Source organism: Vombatus ursinus, unplaced genomic scaffold (genome assembly GCF_900497805.2).
Source record: "Vombatus ursinus unplaced genomic scaffold, bare-nosed wombat genome assembly UNPS02014812.1, whole genome shotgun sequence".
NCBI lineage: Eukaryota > Metazoa > Chordata > Mammalia > Diprotodontia > Vombatidae > Vombatus > Vombatus ursinus.
In genome coordinates, this window is record NW_020954590.1 from 105,490,122 (window position 1) to 105,496,273 (window position 6,152).

A 6,152-nucleotide genomic window follows, 5' to 3' on the forward strand; every position below is an offset into this window, starting at 1 on the left:
AACCTTTAAGGTCATAAAAGAGTGAAATCTGTTTCCCAGCTGCTTTGGATATTTGTTTCTCCATTTTTCTGCTTGAAGTAGGCTTGAGGAGAAGTGTTAAATGCACAAATAGGTTTTTGGCTTTAATCATAAAACTATCCCCTCAGGATATTAACTGTAGCATTTGAATTTTGGTTTTAGAAAATTACAGATGCAGTAAAAGAGAGGAATCTGTACTTTTTCATTGCTCCTTAATTTCCTGGTGTAATGAGTTTACTGCTTAAATATGTATGTAGTCATTCTTCTTCCCTTATCTAAAAAAAATGTGTCTGGCTACTCTTTCTGGAGCCATGTTTCATTATAGTCCTCAGTCTGCTTTCATGAGGGAAAACAGATACTAATTAATAACAGCCCAGCCTAGTCCTAATAAGGTTTAAAAAGATTGGAAGAGAATAAAGATGTTGTTGGGAAGAAGATCAAAATAGAAATCTTGAAGTCTCCTTATGTGATTAAAAAAATGAACAGGAAAACACATACGGGCAGGGGACCTCGGCAATGCTATGAGAGCCTCTGCTCTTGAATCCAGTCTTTTATCTTTATATATAAATCTTTAAAATGCAAGAATGTTTGACAATGCTGCTGCTGGGGGTGGGGGTGGTGATGGTGATGAACTCCATCTGCTAGATCTCCCCAGGATGTCCCCTTTCCAATAAAGCAATGTAAGGCCCCCTGGGCCTTGCCATTGGCACTGCCACTGAATGCAAAGAACAGGGTCTTTCCACTCACCCTGTAGCTGGATTCTCTTTCAATTAGTGTGAGAAACCTTTGAGAGCAGGGACTATCTCAATTTTCCATTGGTATTCTCTTCATTTAGCACAGTATTTGGCATATAGTAAATGCCTAATAAATGCTTTTCCTTTTCATAATGCCAACAGAAAACTGGAGAGAAAAGGAAACTTTATAGAGAGATTCTCCTATTTTAAACTGTATTGCAACATGAAATAATTTCAACCATTGTACCACTATATCTCCAGAATGGTCCTCTTAGGGTGAGTAGTGGATTCTATAAAATCCATCTCCCTACTGCTCCTTTGTTCTATTGACGTGTAGTTCACACTGACATGTACTTTTTTGGGGAAACCCAAAAAAAGATTTTGAGGATGGCTTAACGGCATCACACCACCATTGCAGTTCCCAAAACAATCAACAGAGGGAGCCAGTGTCATAGTTGTAATCCATTGCACCGCCCTAAACATTGGTAGTTTGTCTTCTGTAGTTTGAAGATTCTGTGGATACCGAAGAAGAGAAATACCTTATGGATTTTATTTTGGGGGAAATGTGGAAGTGTACAGTTTCTGTGGTTCACATCCACGTCAGCATTGCTGGAATGTAAATTCAGACTGAACGTCTAAAAGGGGACAACTTATAAAGAAAAAAGAGTTGTAAATAGGAGATCCTTGAAATGGCAGCAACCATCACAAGCACCCTATCATTCTAAAAGTCATTAAAATTCAATCAATGCGAAAAGCTATACATGGCTCTTTCAGTCATTCCTTTCCCATCAAGAGGTAAAGCTACCCTCCCCCCACCAGAAGAAAGAGAAATATCCCAGATGAGATCCTGTTTAGAAACCAGCAATCAGATCTTCTGGCATCTTTCTGGGCGCCCCATATAATGGCCCTTTGTGAACATAGGGCATGGAGCCAAGGCAACTCTGTTCATAGAAGTGGTCCATAGCGGAGGGAAGATAATGAGAACTTGGCTGGTAAGTAAGAAGCAGCATGGTGAAGTAGAAATTGGAATCGTAGGACCTATGGTAAGTTCTACTTCTGCCTTGGCTCTTATAGTCTTGTGATCTTAGGCAAGTTGGGTTAACGATTTTTAGGATCAATTGCCTGGTATGTAAAATGAGGATCATAGAAATCTCTGAATACCATACAGGGTTGTTATGAGGACTAATATGTACTTGAAAGAACTTTGTCATCAGTATGGCAAAATAAACATTTGAAGGCTTGTTTCTTCTTACTCTTGGTTCAATGAAGAAAACAGTGCTTTCTCTAGTCCTGGAAAATAAAAATGGGTTAGCTCTTTGTGCTGAATTTTTACAAACTCATTCTGAAAATCAAGCTCCCTCTCTTGATCCTCCCATTCTTTTAGGTCTTTTAGATATTTCTAAGAGTAAAAACATATCAGAATGGTAAAGGATGAAAATATGATCAGTGGTTTACTCTGGGGAGAGTTCAGCGAGTGAACACGTATTGAGGGGGCTTTAACATTTTGAGCCTCACTCCTTGGTTCAGTGATTTTCTTCATATTTAATTGCTACTAGGCCAATGATGATGAGCATGAAAAATGCAATTAAAAAATGAAAAGTATCACTTGTGACTTGATGTTGAACAGAACTGATGGAGTACAACAAGAAGAAATGGCATTGCAGAAGTGCACATTTTGTATTTCAGTTTAATTGAATCACTTTAAGTTTCTAGAGCATTTCGGTCCCCCTGATGCTTTAAATTGCCAATAACAGTACCTTGAATTCATACAGGGTTCATTGTGGTAAGAGGGAGAGGAAGCGAAGGCTTGAATAGAAATCAGAGCACTTAACACCAACTATGCTATCTTATATTTCAGGATACAGAGTAGGAAATGGGGATGGTCGTATTATCACATCTTTAATAATTGCACCTATCCTGCCCAAGGCTATGAATGCAGGCACTTGAAGACAGCATTATTCTCATAATTTTTACAACACTGGCCTCTCCATACTAAATCATTTTGGATGCAAGTAGACGTAAGGAAAGCAGAGACTGTAAGGGAATTCCTTTTATTTTTACCTGGGTGGGGGAGGGGAACATACACAAGCCTTGATTTTTCTACTATGTATTTAGGGAAATCAGAGTTCCTAGAGATGAATTTTTAAACAATTTTAAAGTAAAACATGTTCTCACTCAGATTTTTAACCTATATGCTTCTACTGTACTATGCTGTCTTTCTTATGAGAAGGTAATCTCCTTCAAAGCATTCTTTTATTTGTATCACCAATGCCTAGCATAGTCCCTGGCACATTGTAAATGCTTGATGAGTATTTGTTGATTAATGCATTTTTTCCAAACCTCTGGACTTATGCTCCTCCTCACTTAGTAAATCTAGATTCTTCTGGAATTGCTATGAGTCCGCCCTAAACTGGACATGAAGCCCAGAGGCAACCATAAGGCTGATTAGATCTTCTGGGCTTGCCCCGCCCCAGTCTACCTAGTCACCAAATTAAAATGGAACTACTAGGTTTATCTTACTGATGGCTAACCCCACCACAACCGAAGGGGAAAGAAACATGAATGCCCTGTGGATGGGGATGTGATATCAAAGTGAGCAGCCCTACCCTGGAGATAAAACCTAAGGCAAATGGGAAAGCTGCAGTTGGACAACTACAACTTTTCAGCGGTGTGGTTGAGAGGAAATGGTAGTAGACTTGGTCCTAGGACGTGTGAGGTCAGTTTTCGCCTCAGACAACAATGTGACCATAGGCAAGTTAACTTCTATTAGTCTCAGTTTCTTCATTTGCAAGAGTTAAAACAATATTTCCACTGTCAGCCTCACAGAATTGTTATGAGTTCAGTACTTTATAAAATGCAAAGTGCTATGTAAATATGAGTTATGATTTTGTTGCCAGTTATATATAATGTAACAATAATAATTTTAGTGGGACAGCTAAGTGATGCAGTGGCTAGAGAACCAGGCCTAGAGTCAGGAAGAACAGGATTCAAGTCTGGCCTCAGACACTTACTAGCTGTGTGACCCTGGACAAATCACTTAACACTATTTGCCTCAGTTTTCTCATCTATAAAATGAGTTGGAGAAGGAAATGGCAAACCACTCCAGTATTTTTGTCAAGAAACTCCACAATGGGGTCACAAAGAGTTGGACGTGACTGAAAAACAACTCAACAACAACAATTTTAGCATTTATATAGTACTTGATGGCTTGCAAAGCTCTTAAAAAATTATCTTATTTTATCTTCATAACAACCCTGGAAGGTAAGTGCTATTTTTAGAGAAGAAACTGAGGCAGACAGAGATTGAATGGCTTGTCTAGATCAATTGGGGCTTTAGAGTCATGCTTTCTGATGTTTCTATGGATCCATGATATCTTTGGTGTGGGTATTTCTCCCACTGGTGTAGACTGTAACCCATCTATATCTTCTTATACCATGTGCTCCTTTATTTCTGTAAATATTCCACAGAGGATAAGACCCAACCTTCTGGAGATACTCCCTGGGGTCTTTTAATATTTGATGGATATTAGTGCAGCATTTGGGCTGCCCATCTGTCATCCCTCATTCTTCCTAAATAATCAGTCTCCTTCATTTTCAAGTCATGCATGTTTGTCCTTGACAATGTCTTTTACAAGACTTCTTATAGGCAAGTCACCATGATATTATGCTATTGTTGACCTACTCCTACCACAGATTTTTCTGTTGTTCTTTGGGTCATTTGTAATTCTTCTTCTTCTAAAGTGATAGTGTTCTATGATTTGGAGGCATAAAGCATTCCCAGTCTCCCATTTGGGAAGTTGTACCAAGGCTTACCTTTCTGCCAAAGACCATTTTTTAAAAACACCAGTATTCTCCTGACTATGATTTATGATACTCTTTGGTAAACCCAGCAAAAGCACATGAAAAAGAACCAAGCTCATGTTGTATGTTTCTTCTGGTCCAGTTTTCCTTGTTTCTGTTTATAAATTGAATATAGGTTTGGTCAGAATTGCCAGTGATATGATGGTTAAATTGAAGATGAAGGAATTCTGTTATATTAAATTCTCTAGGTTTAGGTTAAATATCACACTTCCAATTGATAACATGACCCTAGGAGGCAATAAATAAAGGGTCAGGAAAGAGGTTGTATGTGTGGACAACTCAATGCTGTATTGCTGTATTAGAAAAGAAAGACAAAGATAGGAGGGGTCATGGGTAAAGGGCAAAGGGAACAGACACACCCAGACATAACTTAATCTAACCCTCTCATTTTAAATATGTGGAAACTGAGGCCCAGAAAAGGTGTGGGATCAAATCTTAGTGCTGCCACTTACTAGCTGTGTAACTTCATGTCTTTGGACCTTAACTACCTCACCTATAAAATGAAGTGGTTTTCCAGGGTGCTTTCTAGCTTGAATATTTTATGATTGTAAGTAGTATCTGACTCATATTCAGCTGGAAGCATTTGAGAGGCCCCTAAAATACAGTGAAATTTTAAGTAATCCTATATCTAACTCAAAGAACAAAAGTGAAATTATGAAGCCAGTGCCATTGGTAGATTTGAAATGCTAGGAATGTTTACACTATTTTGCCTGCTCCAATGTTCTTTCAATGACCTCTCTCTCTCTCTCTCACTCTTTCTCTTTCTCTCTCTCTCTCTATATATATTTAATTTTTGATGCTTGGAACATTTCTGCAAATTTAATACCTAGCAAGAACAGGCTCCATGGTATGATTGCAGTAGAGGGATATTATATGACTTGCCCAAGGTGTTGGGCTGAGTCAGAGTCAGCGTCCTGAATGTCATAGTGTCCCTTTTTATATTAGATTTTCTGGAGTTTCATCATTGTTGAGTCACTCCCTAGTTGCAAACTATTCCCACCCAAGCTTTAAGCACTTTCTGGACAGTACAGAGAACTAGGACAGTTTAGTAACCAAGGGCAGGGCACTGGCAAGCTGTTCTCAGGTGTGGAGTAGGTGAACCATTTTAGGACTGGGAATTAACTTGTTGAATTCTACCAAACATTTAAAGAACAATTAACTCCAATACTACATAAACTATTCAGAAAAATAGCTGAAGTCCTATCAAATTCCTTTTATGACACAAATATTATGCTGATACTTAAACCAGGAAGAGCAAAAAGAGAGAAAGAAAATTATAGACCAATTTCCCTAAAGAATACTGATACAAAAATTTTAAATAAAATATCAGCAAAGAGATTATAGCAATTTATCACCAGGATAATACACTATGACTATGGTGGGATTTAGATCAGGAATACAGGGCTGGTTCAATATTAGGAAAGCTGTCAGCATAATTGACCATATCAATAACAAAACTAACAGAAATCATATGATTATATCAATAGATGCAGAAAAAGCTTTTGACAAAATACAGTACCCCTTCCTATTAAAAACACTA